This window comes from Grammomys surdaster, unplaced genomic scaffold, assembly GCF_004785775.1.
Source record: "Grammomys surdaster isolate TR1022 unplaced genomic scaffold, NIH_TR_1.0 66, whole genome shotgun sequence".
NCBI classification, from domain to species: domain Eukaryota; kingdom Metazoa; phylum Chordata; class Mammalia; order Rodentia; family Muridae; genus Grammomys; species Grammomys surdaster.
The window spans coordinates 16,432,974-16,455,908 of NW_021604568.1; the positions used below are offsets into that span (position 1 = coordinate 16,432,974).

Below are 22,935 nucleotides of genomic sequence, written 5' to 3' on the forward strand. Positions count from 1 at the left end.
ACACAAACACACAAACACACACACCTACATATACAAACACACCTACACACACACACACACACACACACTTTAACATATATTTCCTTTCTTGGCTAAGTTCTCAGAAAATAATCAGCTGTATCCAGCTTGCACCAAGGACAGAGAATCCTTTGAAAAGACATCATTTCCTGCCTTTGTGGTAAAACTCAGATTCTCTTGTATGTTGCTTAAATTCACATTCTGACAAGGTCTAATCATAAGAGTTCTCAGAGAAAGCATTTTCTGAGGAGACTCTACAGAATTCGCTAGCATTTTCCATACCAAGATATGACAGATGTCATCATAGCCGGGGTCGGGCAAAGCGCCACTGGACACAAGGACAGGTGTCAGGTTATATTAGTGTCACTGTCTAACAGCAAGCCTGACCAAAACAGGATCCTTCCCTTCACAGCTTAGCAAAGACTACCTCAGAATAATCGAATATGCTCCGAGAAAGCATTTCTTTTGAACTAACCTGAAGTTCAATGGGCAGTAGCAGGCCTGAGGAAGAAGTGGCTGCTTCCTGCTCCTGACCCTGTGTGAAACCTCAACAGGAACTCAGGGGCTTGGTCTGATTCCTGTCTCACATCCTCCTGTAGAAGCTACAGACCAATCGGCAGCCACAGAGCAAGGTCTCGGTGGAAAGCCACCCAAGATGCTCAACCAGAAAAGACAACTATGCCGCAAACTATGTCGTGGTGCTTTTCAATGGCATCTGCCAGAAAAGTCTTAGAACTGGTGGACATGTAGTCTACTAGATATTTCTTATTCTAAATTTTATCTGGGGGAAAGGATGGGTTGCAAGTGGAAAGAGAAGGTGTGTGAACATAAGGTAGCATTTGTCCTTGACATATACAGAGTCAGGTATGAGCAGAAGGAAGAAGAAAGCTTTGACTCAGTTTCTAAGCCAGGCTGGTTTTGCTGGGACATCTACCCAGAGGTACAAGTTAGTCCGGGAAATCTCTGGGTCCTTCTGCAAGTAAAGGACTTATGAGACCTTAGCAGGAATCTGCTGCCATCTGTGGTAAAACACACAGCCCTCAGTGAACTATAGACACAAAGAAATTTCTCTAGGTAGATATGGTTGATTTGCCTTAGCTCATACTGAAATGCTAGAAACATTCTAATTAGGCATAGGATTAAGATTAAAATAGACATGTTTGCTAACACCACCCTAAAGGTTCGGTGCCCAAGCCAACACAAGAAGTCAAGAAAAATAAGTAAGCGTAAAAGAGTCAACAATAAAAGAATTTTGTCAAGTAACTAAACACACACATGTGCACATATACACACACACACATACACATATGCACATACATACACACACACTATTATTTCCTATTCGTGAAAATGCCATGGAAAATGGATCCCAATTTGTAATAGCAGCAAATAAACCATGCAAAGCAAGATGTGGATAAAGACATGTATAACTTAAGGCCTTTATAGAAGTGACTCCAACTTTTACTAAATGTTGTCAAAATGCTGATTTATCTACAAATACCTGTTACAACAGTATATTTCCAATCAAAACACCCACAGGCATTTTCTTTATCATTCTTGACAGAGTTTCTATATATTCATATGAAAGAAAACACAAAAATACATATTTTTCAAAAGGAGATCAGCAAAGAGAGATTTTTTTCCCTTCTTGATTTAAAAATTCTAAGACTGAGATAATTAAGGTACATTGATAACGGCATAGGAAAGATGACAGGAAGCAGCTGTGTGTGTGTGTGTGTGTATGTATGTGTGTGTAAACATGAGAGAATTTACTTCATCATCAAAATGAAATTCCAAATGAATTGAGATAGGTTTTTAATAAATGTCGAGAGCAACTGGTCATCCATTTACAGAAACGGATATCTCAATTGCTTACACAACCAAATAAAAGATAAATTCTATGAGCTTACAAAACCCCGAATGGAAATAAAATTATAGAATTACTGGGATGCATAAATTTGTTTAATCAACAGGGTAGAAAAAGGCAAACGTTAAAAATATCAAAGAGAAATGATGCTAATCTGTATATAAAAATGCAACTCTCTAAATAGAAAATTAAAAGAAGAAATAATAATATAAAGGTTCTGTCTCCTGTTTCTGGCAAAGGATGAATCAGCGTGTATGAAGGCTCCACGTTCTTAGACATAAATGCCAATATGGGCAAAGGGCAATTTCCAAAGAAAATGTCAATAATTCACACACACAAAATAATCTCATCAGGGTTGGAGGAGGAGGAGGAAGAGGAAGAGGAGGAGATAAGGAAGGGGTTCAAGTAAGCTAGTTAGTAAATTAGCCAGTTAGTTAGAAGTAATTAAACTAATCAGTAAGTTAGTGTGTTGGAATTCTACACACTGTTGGTGACCGCAGAGGAGGGAGCGTGCATCAGATGAACAGTTGCAGAGATGACCATGAGGCCAGGCTCTACCCTGTAAATCAATGGCTGCCCACTTCTTTGAGAGGGATATCCATCTTCTCAATGTGCTGGCTCCACCTTCAGAGGCCGAACACATCAACAGATTCATGTCCTGTGGAGACTCTTAAGAAACAAACAGCAAGCAGTTTTGAACCTTTGAGAGTTTTCTATTTCTGCAGGCCCCAGGGCTCAAGGACAATGAGACTCTGCTCCGGGTGGGTGAGCTACCAACTTCTGTTTCCTTTCTCTTTATATAGATGCCCAGGACAGTTCACAGACAAGCCCCGTGTACAGAGCTGAATACCAGACAGGATCATATGCAAATCATATGCAAATAGACTGAAACTCAGATGTTGCTGAACCAACATCATTTGAACTGGAGACTTTTTCAAAGGGAGAGTTCTTCAGCTAATGAGCAGTAAATAGCAAACAGAGCGCAGACATGACTTATTACAGAGAGGCTAGCTTGGGTAAAGCACAGCAGGGGCTCTGTGGTGGTTTGCCAGGTACCAGGCTCTAGGCACACAGCTTGCAACCCTAGCTATGCCTAAGCCTGAGACACTAGAAATGCCATCACATGCCAGAGTTCTGGAAACTCCATTCTCCATGAGAAAAAAAAAAGAAAGAAAGAAAATAAAACAAAACAACCCTGAAAATTCTCCAGGCACAGTGGCTCACACCTGTAATCCAAGAATTTTAGAGGTGAAAGAAAGAGGATTGCCACAAAGTCACCCTGGGCCACTAGTGACCATGTCTCAAAAAACTAACAAGACAAAGAAACCCTAACAACCTCATGCCAGCCTTTTAACTACTTAAAACACACATTAAAACATACTTGGGAAGCAGAGGCAGGCATATATATCTCTGTGAGTCAGAAGCTAGCCTGAGCTACATAGCAAGTTTAGGCCAACCAAGGCTTCACAGTGAGACCCCACCTTAAAAAAAAAAAATTGAAAAGAATTTTAGAAATTCCTATTAGCAGACTACATTCTAGCTAGCATCGGAAGCCACAGAAATGCATCTCAGTTACTTAGCTGAGTTTCCTACATATCCAAAATGTTAAACATACAAAACCAAAAACAAACAAACCAGTTGCCCTTCACAGTGCTATCAAAAACATGTTGGTTATTACACAATTTGGTCAATCTTTAATACATAAGCTAGAATTCTGAGGAATTCCAAGGAAACGGTATCTGTTGTAAGATGTAAGATACCAAGTTTTTATTAGACCCATAGCTGTCTGGAAGAGAAGAAAGGAGTTTTCAATTCCTTAAGGACATGGAATAGCTCCAGGGCTCAGGAATCAGTTTGGTACCTGTGGAGCCTTAATTCTGTTACTGCCTTCCCAAGCCCGGGACATTTTCTGAAAAAGTCTGGAGTGGGTTCGGCACAATCTCACCTCCCACCCAGATGTCAGACCCTGCTTGTGTGTGAGGCCCCACATTCCTATTCAGCCTGGGACAGGGCTAGCATAACGCTGCCTTGGGGGGTGGGGGAGAGGGATGGGGAGGGCCATTCTTGATGATAGGAACAGAGTTTTGTCAGATATTCCATAATGTCTGATACCCAGGAGAGATTCTGGGGCCCTGACTAGCCCTGGGTCAACTAAAAGGGCTACAGGCAACAGCAAGAGAGAACCATGATCAAGGAGCCCTTCATTTAGATTCCAGGCTGCCAACTGTCCCTTTTACTTTCTCTCGTCCTCTCCTCGGAGTGCACCCAAGCCCTTCAGGTTGACCTTTGTCAGTTTATCATGTATGTCCCGCCTACTTCCAGAAGGCAGAAGCAGATGGTGTGGGAACCAGGGTTTTAAAACAATTGATCAAAGGGCTCGAATGGGGCCTGTGATCTGAGCATCTTAATAGATGTGGCCAAAAATAGATCACAAACATCTCCCTTCTTAAAGAAACAGTGACACGTGGGAATCAGTGTTAAGCCCCAGGTCTTGACTATAATCACAGGTGTTTGGGGCTAGCCTCCCATAATGCCTTGCTCTGTGTGGGCTATGAGGTATTTTCAGTAGCTTGTCTCACATTACTCCAAAGAGGTAGGGGCTGTGTAACAGACCTACCCAGGAAGAAGGGGCTGAAGTTGAAATGAACAATTCATTCAGAGCGGGAAGACAGAACTGAGCTTTGAACACAGGTTCAGCAAACTGCCTTCTAAAAGCACCAAGAGACTTCTTCTACAGGGATTTCTAGTTGTGAGGCAGAGGAATGCCTTCCACAGTAATTTCCCTGATGCTGGAACATGCTCATGCTCTTTCTTTGGCAGACTCTTGAGAAACATCCCGGGCCTGACCTGGGATGATCACTGCGGAACGGGCTGAAGGCAGTGGGATTTTAAAATCTAGGTTGATTTGAAGTTGGAGCATAAAGGCTCCAAAGGAATCAGAAAGTTGATTCCACTCCCCAAACCTCTGGCAAACATGTCTGGTGGGTGGAGACTTCAGACTAAGGACATGTAGATCAGCAGGTTGGTGTCAACAAGGAGCATTCCAAATCTGCTGTGTGTCAGCAACAGCCAGGCTTCTTTTATCTTTTAAAAGGTCTTTGTGGCAGTGTTGGTGAGCATGTGCATGTGTTGTGCAGGCACGCATGCACACTGGGGATCTTTCTCAGTTGCTCTCCACCTTACTATTTGAGTTAGGAGAGCTCGCTGAACCTAGAGATCACCGATTTGGGCAGACTGGCTAGGACATTACTGATTTAGCTAGACTGGACAGTCAATAAACTCCAGGGACCATCTGGCCTCAGCTTCTCAGTGCTGGGACTGCAGGTGTGAACCACCATACTCAGTTTTCATGTGGGCTCTCAGAAACCAACCAAACTCAAGTCCATGTGGTTGAATGGAAGGCACTTTACCCAATGAGATCTCTCAATTAGGAACACTTTAAAGATATATTCAGTAGTCCTGGAGTGAAGCCCGGAAATCAGCCCCCTTTTTAAAAATGTATAAACCCTAAAGAGTAAATATAGGTCATCATGAACCAGGAAAATACAGGTCTGTGTGGAATCAAAGTCCCACACCTGACAGCAGATGAGGAAGCCAGAGTGAGGGACAAGGACATGATGTTTGCTTGTCTATCAGGAAAATGGGTGGGAAGGGAGACTCAAAGCACAAAGGCTCTCTGCTTAGCATCCGTGGGAGGGCAGGGCTGCTGACTCAGCTCCTGTGCAGCCACTGTTTTCTCCCTGAATTGGGAAAGGTTTCCACAGTGACTGGACAGGCCTGATCTCCAGGATGTACACTCATCTGTTCCAGGAGGCCTTTTCCGGATGCACCATCAAGTGAGGGTGTGCCTCAGGCCCATGTTTGTATCCTGGCACAGGTGAATAAATCTGTCCACCAAGCCTACAGGCGCTACAAGCCTGTGCAAATCCAACCTGCATGGGGGAAAACATCCTGAAAATCTAAGGCCTTACCAGCTACAGTCTTCCTGAGCTTCTAGACTCTGCCCTAGATATCACCACCTGTCACAAGGAGGATGGCAACTTGCTTTCAAAAACACAAGGAGACACAAAATAGCTCTTGTTTGCTTCAGTCACCTGCGTAAGACCAGAGAGGGGGCAGGCAACTCCCTCCTCAAGCAAACATGTACAAACATCTCACGGAAACGCGTATTGTATTTTGTACATTGTTACCACTTTCTCACTTTTTGGATTCCTTCCAAACAATTAAACTTTGTACATTGTTACCACTTTCTCGACTCCTTCCAAACAATTAAAGGTTTCAAAGCAAGCTCTGCTACTTAGTGGTGTTAAACAAATATCACCTGCAAATACATGGACCCTAAAGGGACATAAGCAGCAGTTTTACTTACATGTTGGCTTCTTGAGAACGGCTCTCATGTAGCCCAGGCTGGCCTCAAACTCTAGATGACTTTGAACTCGTTGTCATCTCAGCCCTACCTCCCCATTCTGGGATTCCAGATGTGTCAGAGCTACAGTGCAATGAATTCTCAAAGTTTCAGCATGACTATATGTGCAAATAAACAGAGGGGCTGGTACGGTTCCTATGGCAACGCCAAGGGAATCAGTGAAGGTTTTAGCAAAGATCGGGATGGAGATGATTCGAGCTACTTGGTTTTAAAGCTTTACTACGATACACCACACAATCAACACAGCAGTGTCCGCTGAGCAGCAGAGGAGAAAAGCTAACAGCAAACCCACACATTTATGAACAGCTGATGTTGGAGATCTGCCAAGGTCATTTGATAGAAAGCGGAACTATCGCTAACAATTCCGGGAAAGCTGGACAGTCCTATCCAATGAGAGGCCTGCCAGAGACATGAGAAAATTAACTAAGCACCATGGGTAGTTGTTAGTAATCTGTTAAACTCCACCTCCACAGTCACCTGGCAACAGGCAGGTAACCCTGCCCACTATAAAAGGGACTGCTTGGCCCCTCCTCTCTCTCTTGGCTTCTCGACCCAGTACCTGCAGGTTGTCCTCTCCCCTTTCCCTTCCCCCGCTCCACGTGGTAATGGCCGGCCTCCACTCCTCCACTTCTTTACTCTTCTCTCTCTCCTCCCACTCTCCCACTCTCTTAATAAACCTCCCCTCGTGGAACCGTCTAGTCTGCTGTGATCTGCACAAGCTGTGCGTGGAAATCCTTTTAGTAGTGGATACGCATACAAAAGCTAAGTCTGACGTTTCCTATAAGGACACAGGGAAAAGTCCCCATGATCTTATTTTGGGCAAAGATTTCTTCAATGTTATACTGAGGGCATAATCTACTGATCCATTAAAAAAAAAATAAATTGATAAATTCCCCTTCTCCCTTAAAAAGATACCATGAAGATAGATTGATTTACCAGAGACGAGGAGAAAAATTTGCAAATCATACATCTGAAAAGTGATTTGCATCCAGAGTCTATAAGTAAACCTAGCAGCACAGTAAAAGGAAGTCAGTAAGCCCACTAAACAGTGGGCAAAGGGGGAGTGGCAAGAGCCCCTGCTCTGCATGCATGAGGGCGAGGGTGGGAGGGGGTCAATCCCCAGCATCACCAAAGAGTAGGGAAAACCAAGGCAAAACAGACAAATGACTACCAGCGGAACTAACAATGACGACAACCCCAAAGACCTATGCCACCACCTCCGCCACTGCCAATGATGGTGGTAGGAGTCAAACCCAAAGCCTGTGTGCTAGCCAAACCCTCTGCCACTGTGACCACCCAGGTCCCCTGCTCCAAGAGACTTAAATACATACTTCAGCCAAGAGACATATGGATGTCTAATAAGCATATAGAAATATTTTGAACACTGTTTAGACATCAGTAAATAAAATGAAAACCATAGTCATATTCCAATATCATCCCTGAAAAGATGACTCTGCTGGGCTACTGAGGCGAGAACACTGGGGTTTCAGCAGCTGCTAACACCATGCAAGGTGGCCTCTCCTTGGGAAGCCTCTTTGGTAGTCTTTCAAAAAGCTGGAAACAACTATGTCATGTAATAGATACTAGTATGTGTTAACTAGTATGTTAACTAGTATGTGTTAAACTAGCAGGAAGAAGATTAATGTCTATAGAACATTAGTTGCGGGTGAGAAAGTCAGTAGTTCTGTTACTCACAACAGCCCCAAAGCATCAAACTCCAAAGGACCTCAACTGGTAAAAAGCTCACCAACAGATGGAATATCAAAATAAGCATGGATGGGGATGGGAGGCACCCCTAAGCAATAAATGTACACCCAAAGACCCGGATGAACTAGGATTACTCCCTGCTAAGAGAAATGAGCCAGACATTTAGAAGAAATTCTATCAAAGGCAAGAAAGAGAGAGGAAGTAGATCTGAGGTTGCTGAGAACAGGGTTGGGGTTGTGTCAATGTGGAGAACAGGAAAGCCGTATGCCTTTATTGCCCTACACAGCAGTGATTGTTACACAACTGTACACTCGGCATAATCAATATCTATACTTGCAGTGAGGATAAGCTGTGATAAGATTTTTCTTCGTCAATACATGAACAAAGAGAGTGGGGCCTGACCAGGAAGACAGGATTAAACCATCCTATTCACGGTCAAAACCAGGTTCACATGCATTTCATTCCTCTTGGAGGCCCAGATTAATTACCTGAAAGTGGAAAGAAAAGGTTCTTCTCCAGAATGAAGTGCCTGGGCACACAGAAGCCTAGATGTGCAGGCACATCTCCAATCAAGAGCAGCTGCATGAAGATTATTCAATGCTTTAAAGGAGATTTTACAAACGGCCTGCCTGTCTAGTCTTATTTCTTTGTCTTTGTTTTCCTTTTGTTTGAAAAGGAAAGGCCCATTCCAGACAGATAAAGTAACTCGAAGCTCTAAAGGGAACCTGCCTAGTGCCTTAACCTGAGTTAAAGGAAACAGGCGGACAGGTGGCGAAGAGTCACCGCTCCTTCGAGAATAAACAGAATTTTATTGCACAAAACAAGGCCTTCCTATATCTGAAGTTTGCTTCTAGAGTTTGCTAAAGCTAAAGGGTGGTGAGGTCATCTTTAAAATTCTTTATCTTCCTGCTTCTGTTTATTGAAAGGACTTTACCAAGTAGTACACACGCACCAAAACAAAACACCCCTGCAGACAGCGCCAAGTCTTTTAAATTTACTATCTCAAGTGTGTTTTCTTCTCTTTTTCAAAAAGCCTTTGGAGCGGACTTGGATTTGCACCAGAGTTCAGTCGAAACTAGGATTCCCATTGGCTCATGCCCATCCCCCTGACTCTGCCCAGCTTGCCCATCAAGAAGCAGGTCCAAGTGTTATATTTGCTGTTACTGATGGCTTGCATTGATTATCACTGTATCACTGTGTCCACAGTTCACAGTGGGGTTCACTCTTGGTACATGTACGTTCTACAGGTCTAGACAAATTTCTAATGAAGTGTAGCCCCTCATGACAGCTTCATGTAGAACACTGACATAAAAGCCCTGTGTGTTAAGCCCAGTCACCCCTCAGTGTTATTTCTTGCCATAGAAAACATTCACAATAATGGGATGGTTGGAGCCTAAATCTTTGTCAGTACCTCACATGGTTTCAGCTTGCCCGTTGTTACAAATGCAATCCATTCCTTTCAGAGGCAAAGTTTCTTTTCTTAAGACTGGGAGCAGGTGACATAAGTTAAATATAGTCCTCTTATCCCCGTCTTTTAATCAGTTGTTAAGAGATAACAAGGTCTGGATAGTGACCAGGGACTAGAGGATGAGGTATGAATGCCTTGGGGCTGTGACTTAATTTGACGTTGCCAGAAAAGGCTTCGTGCACTGAGCTGATCTTCTTCCTTCTCATCCGGAAAAATGTCATGCATTTTGTATGCTGGATCATACTTCCTTATAAAGTAGGAAGAAGACGACTTTGAAATTACACCCCACACTTTCTTTAGAGAGCCATGCCTTTTTTTTTTCTTTAAGTAAAATTCCTGACTTCCCACATTCTCAGAACTGTGCACAAATCAGATGAAGTATCTCACACACAGTTCACTCTGTGCCCACCACTCAACCAGGAAAGAGCGTGTTGTCTGTCCCCAGACACGCTTCCGGCATCCTCCAGGGTCGCCTTCTACACTACATTTATTTTAACCGCATCCGCTGCTGAGTGTCGTGAAATCTCACGATAACGTCTTATTTCTTATCTCTACAATATTCTATTTGTCCTTTCTACTCTTCACAGGAAGCAGCTTAAAAGTTTGGGCTGTTCTGAAAACAGTGCTGACACGGGCTCCTCTCCATCCTTCAGTGAATTCTAGACTTGTTTTCCTTGCATACATACATGGCAGGAGGAGGAAATGCTAGGCCACGGGGTGAGGCTATCAAACAGTTGTCCAAAGTGTGTTTGCTTTCTGTTATCATTTTAATCCCAGAGGGATTTGGGGGAATTAAGGAAGAAGAATCATATTAGGAGTGTTTTGCCAAATGGATCCCCAAATTGTTTTTCTAACCTCTGTGGAGTGAGTGATCTTTTATGAAATTGTCTCTCAGTAAAATCACTGGTTTAATCCCATAAGGTATCCATTATCCAAGGACCTGCAGCCTGCCACCAGGCCGGTTTCTATCCCCCCTTCATCCTCCTCCTGCCGCTACCATCCCGAAAGCTAGATAAAATGCAAATAACTCCCACTTCTAATTTCTAAATTGACTTGAAATGAGCAAGCAATGGCACTGTTGCCTGGATCACATTGTATCGGCGTCTGCTACAGAGCCTTAAAAGTATCTTCCAATTCAGTCAGGAAAAGACACATTGGATGCCATGGGAAATGATGGGTGGGTGAAGCGGGCATCTGAGGACCTAGCGGCTTCCCTAAAGTCTACTTTTGCCTATCTTTGATCTTCAGCAACTTTCCCTGTATTCATGTTGTCTGTCTGTCTGTCTTGATCTGTGACAGTCTCATTATATAATAACTTTGGCTGACCTTTAACTCGTTATGTGGACCAGACTATCTTCAGACTCACAGAAAGCCACCTGACTCTGCTTCCTGAGTTCTGGGATTAAAGGCATGTTCCACGCATGCATTTAACACACGGTTGCTACTTTTATTGTTAACAATAGTCTTTGCATTTGTTCTGTGGTGGAAAGTTCTAGAAAGGATGTTCATATTTCATCTACCTAACACCTGTTCATATACCTACTATGAGTTAGAAGAAGTCTCCAAAGCTATGGAGCTAATAGTGCACATTTCCAGGGATGATGGTGGTGGTGGTGGTTGGTGATGATGGTGATGATGATAGCCCTCTATTCCCCTCAAGGCCCTGCTAACACATCAGAACTCGGAAGGACTAGGTATTTCTTTAGTAGTTTAGACAGCTCAAACATTGTCAGAAGTCTTTTTAATCTTCCAAAAATTATCATCAAGGAACACAGACGCTAACTATCCAGGAAAAGGGCCAATGATGATTGAAAAGCTATGTCTTCAAAAATGGCTGTTTAATTAAAGCCATTGTTAAATGGGATTAGTAAGAAAAGGATTCTAGTCCCTGGGGTCTCCTGGACAGGGGATCAACTGGGTTATTTTTAGGTCTGTTTTAATATCCTAATGTCTATCTGTGTAATATCAAGAATGGACAGAGGGTGAACAGAGGCTTAAGGAATCTGTAAGGTTGGAAACTAGGTGTTGTGGCATGTGCCTGCAATCACACTTGGGAGGCAGAAGCAGGAGGAGCAGAAATTCAAGGCTATCCTTGGCTAAATGGTGAGCTCAAGCCCAGGCTGAGGTTAAGGGAAACCTGCCAGATAGATGATAGATAAATAGATAGATAGATGATTGATAGATAGATAGATGATAGATAGATAGATAGATAGATAGATGATAGATAGATAGATAGACAGAGAGATAGCACGTACAAGCACTGTTAGGTTAGACAAAGGACTAAGCCATTTTTATCCTGCTTAGCCTGCCTAGTACTATAAAAACACCTCAGTCTACTGAAAGCTGTCTGTCCCACGATGCTAAACGGTTGTAAAAGAATTCCTTCCTTCCTAGCTTGCCAGGTTAGTGCACATATAACGGGAACGCTAATTATTTATTTATTAATGTTCTAAATTCGCCTCTGAATAATATGACACAAAGAAACTAGGCTGCAAAGCCCCTGGTGCCCCGTGGGCAGTTTTCTTCTTCTCACACTCAAACTCTAGGATTAATTTTATGTATCCATTTATGTTGACACAGGGTCTTATTACTGTATAGCCCTGGTTGGCCTGGTACTTACTGTGTGAACCAAGATAGCCTTGAACTCACATAGACCTACCTGCCTCTGCTCCTGACTGTTGGGATTAAAGGCCTGTGGTGCCATGGCTGAAATGAATTTAAAAGGTGATTCTTCAGGGAATTGCATTGATGACAGGAAGCTTTGGAATCCAAGGGGCTGCATTCCTGAGGCATTGCTTTGGTAAATATTAGTGTGGTTCCAGGGAAGGAGCCACAAAACCCCCAATAGGCCCCTTTTCTAACTCAGATGCTACCCTACATTCAAGGTCAAAGGTTTCATATCCTTTACTTTTTTTTTTTTTTTAACAGCAGAAGACATTTACTTTTAAGCTCAGCATTTGGAAGTCTAAGCCAAATTGTATCATATTTGTGTCTTGTGCAAGGGCAAAAACTAAAGGTTTCTGGTTACTTATGATCTCATTTCTGGTCCCTTCCCAACACAAGAGCCAGGTAGAGTCAGACTGTACAACCGCAGCCACCTGAAGGGCCCCTCAGAGTCCTCTCCTGCTTTAAGGGAAACAATTGCTGAACAGAGCCCAAGAGCCATATGCTACCACTGTTGCATTTGGTTAAATGAGGCTTCTGGCAGGCGTAGGACAGAGAAACAAGTCTCCTTTATTTAATCTCAGTGATAGCTTTTTAAACAGTGGAACACCTGAGAAGGTGGACTTCTAAGATTTTTAAATATTTAAACTTGCCACACAAAGTACAGCCAATAGGTGACCCCGATTGAGTCTAATGACTGGGTGTGGGCCTGTTTGTCAACTGCTTCTCTTTGCCAAGTTGCTATCTCGAAAGTACATTCCAATTCTGTGACATCTATGTGGTGAAGAGGTCACCAATATCTCCGACCACCCTGGTCTTTTTCCTCTCTGCCTCTCTACTCAACTCAGCCTTGAGGGCTTCATAGCAACCAAACTCCACAAAGCAGCCCGGCTGCGGAGCTGTGTGACAACTTCCAAGTTATTTCCATTAAAACCATTCCACTGAGCTCTCCAGAGTGGAGGACAGATGGCTCAGCTCTTGGCTGCCTACCGAATACTATCAGACTAAAAATATTTTGTCTTCGTCCCCAGGGTTGGAGGAGCCTTCTGGGCGGAACGAGACTGGAGAGTCAGAAAAACACAGCTTGCTTTTAAAAACATCCTCCCCTGATATCCTCTCCCACCATGACCAGGCTTTCATCCCCCTTCACAAACAACCTGCTGCACGCACTCTACAGATCCCACAGTTCACCGGGAGCAGGAGGGAGCTCCCCACAGCCACTGGCTCTCAGTCCCAATTGTGAGAAGGAAGGAATAACTGGGAAAAAAAACAGACTGAAGAAGGGGAGTGGACGAGTCAGGACCTTGGAGCTCCTTGGTGACTCTCACTTAAAGCTAAGCAAGGTTCACCTTTGAATGACAATGGACACGCTTCTGTAACCTACAGGGACAGACTCACAATCCACATTCCAGACTTCTGCATGCTGGGTGAGTCCTGCCCAGCCTCAAGTCCTCTGGATTCCTCTGGGAGAGCAGCCCTTGGGGATGAGGCCAGGATAAGCAGGGGTTGCTGTGCAAGTGGCTATCCCACCCTCTCCACCTGCTACAACAGACTCAGGAGACAAAGGGGAGTGTTCCAGAGATGAAACAGTGGCCTACCGGATCCTGACACCCAGAGACAGCTCAAGCCGAATCATGGCCCAGTGCTTTAGGAGCTCTGGCTTCCACTGTGTGGTGACCTAGCACTGTAACCTTTCACTCTGGGGTGAGGGAGGCCTGCACTGTGCCCACAAGCAAGAGACCATCGGACTTCTGAGTTAAATGCATCTTACCACATCCTGGTAAAATGACAGGCACATAGTCAAAGCCAGCTATTGCCCCATGACACAAAGACTGTGGAGAAGGAGCTACCCCAACAGGAAGCACAAGAGAGGCCTTGAAGTATAAGAGAGGATCCTTCCCCTGGGTTCAGCAGGCTGGACACAGAGTCCCTTACAGATGATAGTTGATGGATCAGAAGTTAAAAGAACTGGCTGCTCTTCCAGAGGACCTGGGTTCGATTCCCAGCAACCACACGGTGTCTCACCACACACACCACTCCACTGCACACCACTGTACACGGCAATGCTAAAATGTTTGTCCCCACATGTGAGAAGAACATGTCACTAATACGACCTGTTGCAGGAGATGGCCACGATACTTAAGGAAGAGACCACAGTGTGCAAGAGGCCTAGGCCGATGTGTGAGACCTTGGGCTCACTCTGTCTATTTCTTAGGCTTGTTTGTAGCATCTGACAGTTGAACTAGAGGCCCCAAGAAAACCTCCTAGCGCCACAGTTCTATGTCTGTGAGAAACGATAAAGTTAATAATGACGTGAATTGACATCTATGCTTGCAGCTAACGTAAATTAAATAAAGACACACTATGGACAGAGTGGGTTTACGCTGTCCCTGAGTCAGAGGCTGCATCTTGTAATTGAAAATCCACACACACCACACATCTATATGGCAGTAGCAACCGCTGGTATTTTAGTCCTTTATTCTTCAGTTTAAGAAGTAGTTTCACATCTCTCCTTGTGGTTTGAATAGAAATGGTTCCACAGGTTCATGTGTTTAAAAGTTGGTCAGCAGCAGCAGCAGCAGTTGCTGCTGCTGCTGTTTGGGAAGGTCTCAGAACCTTTAAGGAGGCAGGGTCTTGCTGGAGGAAGGGCTTTGAGGCCCACTTCCTGTTCTCATATTCTCTCTCTCTCTCTCTCTCTCTCTCTCTCTCTCTCTCTCTCTCTCTCTCTCTCTCCTGAGTGTAGATGAAATACGACCAATCAGGCTTCCTATCCCTGCTGCTGTGCCTTCTCTGTCTTGTGCCTTGTTCACCATGGCTGACCCTTCCCTGAAACCGTAAGCCGGGATGAGCCCTTCTCACGGATGCTGCTTTTTGTTGGGATAATTTAATCACAACTGAAAAGAAATTAATACAAGCTGCCTCATTGGAGGCTCATGGAAGCTCCACTTGATAAGAACAGCAGGGACCCACCACTGTCCCTGCTTTCTAGATGGGCAAGGTGAGGCTCCGAAATGGCTGTCTTCCGTGACGGTGGAGTTTATCATGAGAATCAGTTCTTACAGAGAATATTCAGGGGAACTTAAGGAGAGCAAGGGGAGGAAACAACTACAGATCTTACAACCTGGGGACACTACAGGGGTAAAACCAGGACCGTGTAATCGTGTGGTATAGGCAGAGTGTGGAGGGGCCGTGTGATAAAGGGCTCAGTGCACAGGTAAAGTGCGGCAGTCACCAAGGTACTAAATGCTACTCTCTGTGATCCTCCTGTGCCCGAGCAGCAAAGGTTCATTCTCTCGTGAGGTGAGGGGGGCCCAGGTCCTTTATTGAGCTGATCGATTCCCAGCCTCCACCACGTCTAGTCCTCAGGACATGCCTAGCTCAAGACCCGACCTGAGACCACAAGCAACACTCCTGCCTTTGAAACAATAGCTCAATTTGTAATAAATACCGCATGGGTGCCAATGCTGTGTGGATAAAGTATGACGTACTCCCTTTGTCTACTGAAGGAAGTTACGCTTCCTGGCCACAGCATTCAACAACATCTGCAATCTGGCCTAGGCTTCACTGTCTACTCCCTATGAACATACCCTGCATACCTGGACACATGGGCTTTGCCTCACCTCAACTGTGTCCATGACACAGTGTCTTCCCACGCCTTGCATTCACTGGCTGAGAGCAGCTACTCTCAAGCTTCTCTGTGACTCGGAGAACAAATTGGGAAATTGCAGCATGTGTTTGTAATCCTGGACACATGAGGTTGACCTTTGACCTCCCCATGCATGTGCCCACATGCATACCTGCACACACACACACACACACACACACACACGCACACACACGAAGATTCCAAGGGATGCTAAGGTTTATCTTGGTTTCAAAACTTCCTTGCTTTATTTTAAAAATAGGGTCTGACTGTATAGCCCTGGCTGTCCTGAAACTCCCTATGTAGGCCAGGCTGGCCTCAAACTGCTGCTCGAGCATTCCCTTTGATAGATATGTATTTACTGGATGGAATCAACACATCTTTTAAATGCATCTACTCAAAGCACACACCATTTATATAATGTAATAAATTACAACTGTTGGCTAATTAACATTTTCTCCATTGGACTTGAACTTCTCAGCAGCAAGAGCACCGTCTTACTCATATCTGTATTTCAAGGGTCTATAGATGCTGTATATATTTTTTTTAAAAAACCAGCTATGCTATGTAATAAAGTACCAATGCTACAAGCTTGATTGTGTGTGTGTTCTAATAAGTCTTTATTTATAGACACGCAAATCTTCATTTCACAGGACTTTTTCATGTATCATGAAATGTGATTTTGCAAACCACTCAGAAACATAGGGACCATTCTTAGCTCACAGGCCATGTAAAAACAGATGGTGGGCCTGGACCTTTCAAGCACAGTTACTTCCTAACTTCTGCTCTAAATACTTCTGACACGGATTTGCTGGCATGGACACAACGTCTACTTCCTTATTACGTGAGATCAATAATATACAATTTGCTTAAGGCTTTGTCTACACTGCAGGTGCATACATTTTTAGGACAAAAATTTAAAATTATTTGTATGTTAAAATTAAATGCTAAAGAAACAAACTGGCCGAGTTTCATTTATTTCTCGACGCAACAGCTACACAGCTCACACACACACACAGCGGGATGCACACCTTGGCTGCAAGTCAGCGCCAGGCCACACGTCAGCACCAGGCTGCACTTCCGGATATAGCAGGGGCTGGGTGGCTGGGCAATGTACATTTATACACTTTATATAAGTTAAAAGTGGCCACACCGTGACCTAGGGCAGTAAAGGCAAGACTCGGACCCACTGCCTGGACAATTTGTGTCTGACCTATTAAAAATGTACCCAGTCATTAAAAATGACCAGTTGGGGAATAGGTCATGTATAAAATATGTCATGTAAAATTACCCATTTACCTTTTTTAAAAAATAATAATATTTAGACTTTAAACCACCAACTTGTTGTGTGGATATACATTATGGTAGCAAGAAGCATACTTGCTGTACTTCAGTGACCTGGCGCTTGCTATCTATCTATCTATCTATCTATCTATCTATCTATCTATCTATCTATCTATCTATATTATAAACCATATATATATATATATATGTATTGTAAACCATAACATTTTTGTTAAAACAGCCAATTTAAATCTCTTCTTTATACATCTGTTAGGTTACTTCCAAGTCACTCCCCAACCCCAAAAATCAGTCTGACACTTGCTGATGTGTTTACTTCGAACCTGTATTTGTAATTTCTAAATTGCTGATCTACAGACCCGGTCTGGTAACAAGGTACACCATGAAGACACAGGCTGTTACCGCCATCCCGAGGAGAGGACCCATTTCTAACATTCTCTAAAAAAATAATCATCTGACCATCCTCATACTTCCAAAAAGGCAGCTACGAGCTTAATTAAAACACTACCTAGGCTCAGGAACTCTTTCTTCCGTGGGACACCTTTCCCTCCTCAGAACACCTACAATATCCATACAGTGACCTGAACTTACATCATTGGTCCATCCACATCGTGTAAGACATTGATGACTTCGACTAAATTAAGACGAGTGCCTTTGATAACCGAAAGCCATCGTGATACAATCAGCTAGACAAGTGTCTGAGGCGAAGTCTTCTCTAGGGAATGAACTGTAGATCCAAGTAGCACTGCTGAGAAAAATTCTAATCCAACTACACAGCAATGGCAGAATAAAAGATTTAAGGGCATCCTATACTACCAAATCAGCATGGATCTCATTCTATTCTAAGCTACATTTTTCCTGTTTAAAATTCTTTACATACCACCCTCGACTCCTGCTAGAATAGCCCGTTTCCTGGAATTTTGCTCCTTGTGTGTTTCTTGGCAAAGAGCAATTCTAATTCTTCCCATATGTAATACACAGGTCATGTCTGAAGAACATTCCCCACTCCCAGCTGACAGATAAACTGTCTGTGTGCATCAGAAATAAACATCCCTTTCTGAGGGACCCACAGGCCTCTCTCTGCCACACACTTGACTGCAGTGTCATGCCTCTCTCATGATCAAATCATCTCAAGTGGACAGATGCTCTCCCAGCATCCTCCTGGAGCATAGAGGCCTGGACACACCCCATCAAAGAGAATTCAATTTCCTTCTGTCTAATTAGAACAAAAAAGCTGTTATTGCTTCCTTGCTGTAGGCCAGCCATGCTGAGTGCAAGATGACTCCAGCGAGCCTTGCTGGAGGGGAGCTACTCGTTCTAAGAATAACGAGTCTATTAAACGCAGAGGCCTGAATGAAAAGATTCACCCAATGTTACCTGGAGGTGAAGAGAGCCAAAACCAGTGACCTAAGGAAAGAAACTCTGTTACCATCTAAAGCAATGTGTGCATTGTGAATAAACAAGCCACATTCTGTAGAATCCAACAATCTGTTGTGCATGTCCTTTGGGGATCATGGGCCTGCCTACCTACCCACCTGCCTGCCCACTCACCTGCCTGCCTGCCTACCTTCCTTCCTGCCTACCTGCTCTTCTGCCCACCTGCCTGCCTGCCCACCTGCCTGCATGCCCACCTGTCTGCCTCCTGCATGCTCCTCCCCATCCAGAAGCCAGAGCCTATAGGCTGGAATCTTACTCACCTTTGCTAACCCAATATGTAGAATAGTAAGTGTGCAGGAAGCTCTGGTTGAATGAAAAGAGCAGACCTGAGTCCAGAGGAAGTGGCAGGGGACCGGGGAGATGGCTCAGCCTTTGACAGCCTCATGTACCATGTGTCCCTCACCTTGGCAAGAGGTGGGAACAGTGACTAACTGCTACCCAGGGGTCAGGGAGGACTTCGGGTGTTGTAACATGAGATTCTAGACAACGGAATTCTGCATTTCTGATGGTGTGTGTCAGAACTCACTTTCCCTTCCACCTGCCTCACAGGTAAGAAGAAGATACCACAGACATTGCTCCACTTTCCCCACCCCCCCTTTTCCTCAGCAAACCAGACCATACCAAACCCCAAAACTAACTTATAAACATAATACATTTAGTTAGAAAAAATAAAGAAGGCATAGTAAAAGATGAGAGGATATCAGTCTGTTTAAAAAAAGTAGCTGTCTTCAGAGACAAATGTCATGTCCCTAATACATACTCTCATGGCTACCAATAGGAAGAAATTAGCTTTATTTCAGGCTCAGCCAGTACTCTTCCACCTCTTAAGTCAAGCAAAAGCAATTATCGTTCAAAGCAATATCCTGTGGTAGGCAACACCCCACTCTTGCCTTTCCCGGCCCACTTACTCCAAGCTGGTTTACACCAATCAAGGCAATTTCAGGTTGACACCTTCAGCTCGCCCCTTCCTACAGTAAGCCACCAGCAGAGACTGGCGGCTAGTTCTGGGTAATAGGCATTCAAAGGCACTCTCTAGTTTCTGTGGTTGGTAAGAGCAAGGGGCACCCTAGGTTAGCCAGGGGTGAAAGAAATGCTAAATGAGAGCCAGGACTTCCTCGAGAGTCTTGAGTGTCAACATTACTGATTTCTCCATGAACAATGAGGAACCCAAAGCTCCCAAGAAACACATCCTTGAGGGAGAGGGGAAGGGGGGCTGGGGAGGGAGAGGGAAAAGACACATGCATGCCTTAGTAGAGTCTACTTAGCTACTAGATGTATTTTTGTGGTCAGGGTACAAATATGCCAGAGAGCCATATTTGAAAATGGCTTCCCACCATACCTCCCTAAGACTAGCTGGGATCCACACAGGCTAGTCTTCTCAGATGGCTTTCCTAAAGCTGCTCACAGTTGGTTAAGTGAATACAAATATTTTCTGATATTGGCTAACAGCAAATATAATTAATAAATGAGATGAGTGTTTTGATTTATTTTGGCTGTTTTTTGCACTTAAACTTGTTGTAAATTATGTGTGTGTGTGTGTGTGCGCGTGCATGCGCATACACATAAGTACAGGCGCCCACACAGGCACAGAGATGAGGGTAGCTGCAGTTATAGGTAGTTGTAAGGCACGTGTGTGCTGGAGCCTCTGCAGGTACAGCACAACCAAACCAAACCTCTCTATCCCCCCTGGAGAAACTTTTAAGTTGAAATCAAACAGTGTCTCTTTTGGAGGACCACATTAAACACACACACAAGCACTAAGTACCAGAAGAGTGGTTTCCCACAGGCCACATGGTAGCACTTAAGACTAAAGCTACGCTAGTTCACTCCTGCTGAGAAGTTCAAAAGGCTCAATCCGAAAAGGAAATTAAGATGCAGAAAGGGCAGAAAGGGCCTGTCACTGAGGTCCATCTGTCCTCGTTCCACTGAAGTCTGTCTGTCATCCCTCCACTGAAATCTGCCCATCATGGCATCGTAGGGACTGAAGATTAAACTGCTAGTCGCTGTATGGATGCAAATGTGCTGACCCTGCAGAGAACTGGAACCTCTGAGAGCATCCCCAGAACTGGAAACAGCTTAGTGTGGTTCATGCAGCAGGGGGTGGGGAGAAGAGCCTCAAAAAGCCCCGCGAAAGGTGAGCTAAGACAAGGCTTCAGAAGGGATGAGAGTGTTTTCCCCTCATATGCACAGTAGACTGGATAAGCTAATCCCAAGCCCCCCAGTGACGTGAAGGGTAACCTGCTTCTTGAAGGAGTCTATCTTCTCCCAACTCCAGAAATAGATGTTGCCATGCCTGACCATAGGCTATCTTTGTTAGTGGTTCAGTGCTGGGCAAATGACATTTCAAGGAATCTTGCCCATGACTTTCTGACAGGAGCTGGGGGTGGGGTACGGCTCCTGTACAGTAGAGAGGTTCTGGGCTCCATAGCTCTGACTGGCGGCCTTGAGCGTGAGTGGTACACAGAGGTAAGCCTGCAGAGCAGAGAGAGAAAGCCTGCTTGGTGGCAGCTGTCCCTCAGCAGCTTGTTCATGTGAATTCCCTTCTGCTTCTGTTGATGTTATGGACTGCACTCAGTTCTGGACCCCAGTATCCCCCAAAGTGGCTGACTGGACTCCAGTACCTCCCAAAGTTACCAGCTGGACCCTAGTACTCCCCCAAAGTGACCAACTGGACTCCAGTATCCCCCAAAGTGACCAACTGGACCCCAGCATCCCCAAAGTGACTGACTGGATCCCAGTACTCCCAAAGTGACTGACTGGATCCCAGTATCCCCCAAAGTAACTGGACCCCGGTACACCCCCCCAAAGTGACCGACTAGAACCCAGTACTCCCAAGGTGACCAACTGAACCCCAGTACCCTCAGTGACCAACTGGACCCCAGTACCCCCAAAGTGACGGACTGGACTCCAGTATCCGCCAAAGTGACTGACTGGACCTCAGTACCCCCTAAAGTGACCGACTGGACTCCAGTATCCCCCAAAGTGACCAACTGGACCCCAATACCTCTCAAAGTGACCTTATTTGGAGTCAGAGCTGATGGATTAGCTGGTGTGAAGAGCTCAAAATGACGTAAGGAGAATCAGAGGAGGAGAGGACCCTCATAAAAGGAAAGCTGAGGTTAGAGTTACGGAAGGCACCACAGGCCAAGGAACACAGGAGGCCAGGAGCAGCGGGAAGGAAAACTTGGAACTCAGAAAAGCCAATGCTGGTTAATACGAAACAGAAGTGTTTCCTTGGTCTGCTCCCCTCAGGTCAGCCACAGGCTATGCAAACTCTCTTCTTGTTAGCAGCTCATTCTGCACAACTGGCGAGACCGTTCCTAGAAGCTTTGCAGTTCCTGCTGTTGCTCCTCAGTGATGGGCCTCGGCCTTGCAAGTGACTAAAAGCAGATGTCAGGCCTAGTGCTTAGGTTTGCCTTAAAGAGCAGGGCTGCCTGTTTGGACAAGAGGTGGCCCTGGCCCCTTTCCTCTCCCAGGGGACAAGAAACCTAAGCAAAGAGCCCTGAGATTTTAGGCAGAGGGCAGTCACTGGAACTGTGCTCCTCTCGGTATGCCTAACCTTTTTAGCAGGAGAGGCACTGTAGTGTAGGAGCCAAGACCTTCCTTGACAGAAGATTCTAAGTGCAGTAAGTTCTTACGGAACAAAACAAGCAGAATAACCCCAGAGCCCACAGAGGAGGCTGGGTAAAGGCAGAGACAAAGACTATATTGTGGTCTCCAAGCCATGAAATGCCAAAAACCACAGCTCCCCAAGGCTGAGAGGTTCCCCAAGGAAATAGAATCGGCTTTCTAGAGAGCCTCCTGAAGGCACCACAACTTTAGACCACAACTCTGATTCCAAACTTCTGGCTTCCAGAACCTTGAAAGAGTACATTGTTGACATTTTTAGCTATCACTTTCATGGTAATTTGTCACAACAGGCCTAGGAAACTTATACAAGGTATCAGTAACTGCACAAGCTTCCGAGGGCAGGCACAACAGTATGTGTGGTAGGTCTCTGCTTACTCACTGTGGCCTGTGTTCTGTGACAGAAAAAAAAAAAAAACCCTTGGAATTTTCAATATTTCATAGAATTGCTTCATAATAGATCATGGAGCTAAACTTAACACCGGCCTAAAAGCCTTCATATCTATGCAAAATCAATTCTCAACTCACTGCATAATGGGTGCTGGGCTGGCAGAAAATTGGGTTGCAACAATCCCATGGACTCCTGAAATGCTGGGCAGGTTAACATGAACTGTCACCCAGATACACGGGACAGTGTGCAAGGGAGAGAGTACCCCTTGCTGTCTGCCAGGACTTAGCTATGTGTACACTCTATTGTTTGTGTTTGTTGATGTTAAAATTGATATTACTACCTGACAACTGAAAAGAATGTCACCAATGTATACTTAGTCATGGCC

General features: G+C 44.7%; 1 protein-coding gene across 7 annotated transcripts in view; it reads right to left on the reverse strand.

Moving 5' to 3' along the window:
• The window catches only part of Ablim1 (actin binding LIM protein 1), a 205,030-nt gene that overhangs the window by 49,741 nt on the left and 132,354 nt on the right, over positions 1-22,935 (reverse strand). Inside the window, exon 1 of one of the 7 annotated variants that reach the window (XM_028773270.1) lies at positions 494-557. The exons of the other annotated variants lie outside the window; for them this stretch is intronic. The gene's annotated coding sequence lies outside the window, so the exon portion shown is untranslated. Of the gene's footprint in view, positions 1-493; positions 558-22,935 lie in introns of those variants that run through there. 7 annotated transcript variants of the gene reach the window in all.